Below are 1,260 nucleotides of genomic sequence, written 5' to 3'. Positions count from 1 at the left end.
TTGAGGTACGAAGCGGGGAGCCGTGAAACCGTGCACAGATATTGGAAGATAAATGGAAGGGGGAGGGAACCGCTGTGCTCGGGTGCCAGGAAGCAGTAGCCACTTGCACTGGGGAGAGAGCCAGACTCAAGACTGGCACCCGCAAAAGAGCAGATGGAGACCATGAGCCTGGGAACACGCGTGTGACCAGACTGAAAACCAGAGCTCCGGAGCACACACTGGAACCAGACTAAAGCAAGGAGCTGGGGAGTGCTCACATGTCAAAACTGAAAACCAGGGGCGCCTGGGTGGCTCAGTCGTTAAGTGTCTGCCTTCGGCTCAGGGTGTGATCCCGGAGTTCTGGGATCGAGCCCCACGTCAGGCTCTTCTGCTGGGAGTCTACTTCTTCCTCTCCCACTCCCCCTGCTTGTGTTCCCTCTCTCACTGGCTGTGTCTATCCCTGTCAAATAAATAAATAAAACCTTAAAAAAAACCCCTGAAAACCAGAGTTCCAGAGCGCACATCTGAACTAGACTGAAACCGAGAACTAGGGAGTGCACACATGATCAGACTGAAAACTGGAGCCCCGGAGTGCTCACTGGACCGGACTGGTACTTGGAGCTTGGGATCACGTGCGTGAGCAGACTGAAAACTGGAGCTTCAGAGCAGGAGCAAACCACACTGAAACAGGTTTCTCAGGAGCATGCGCAGGAACCAGGGGTGGCTGGCAGTATTAAAAGCACAAAGTACAGAGATATGCAGGCCCTGGAAGTGAGGGTTGGGAGAGCAGCTGTAAGGCACACAACCTGGGACACTGCAGGGTTTTTAGCAGCACCAACAGAAACAGAGTTAAAGTGGCCAAGAGAGCACAGTGGAGAGCGGATTGTGATAACTCTGTTCTGAGACAGAGGCTGGGATTCTGCTACTGCTGCTCTGACGCTCAGAAGAGGCACAGAAAACTGCCAGGGAAAGCTGCCAGAGAACAAAAGCCCGGAAATACCAGCTCACATTGTGCCCATCCCCATTCCCCTCACAGGGGACAGGGCAACTCTACCCAAACAGGGTTGCCTGAGTATCAAAACGTCAGGTCCCTCCCCCAGAAGGCAGGCTGAAAAATCAAGAAGCCCATATCCCTAAGATCCCTATAAAACAAGTGCGCCTGGAGGAGATAATGCTAAGTGAAATAAGTCAAGCAGAGAAAGACAACTATCATATGATTTCTCTCATCTATGGAACATAAGAACTAGGATGAGCAGTAGGGGAAGAAAGGGATAAAGAAAG

This window comes from Ursus maritimus, assembly GCF_017311325.1.
Source record: "Ursus maritimus isolate PB19 chromosome Y unlocalized genomic scaffold, ASM1731132v1 scaffold_Y1, whole genome shotgun sequence".
Taxonomy (NCBI): Eukaryota; Metazoa; Chordata; class Mammalia; order Carnivora; family Ursidae; genus Ursus; species Ursus maritimus.
The sequence above is the reverse complement of the archived record's forward strand: the minus strand, read 5'-3'. Positions refer to the sequence as shown.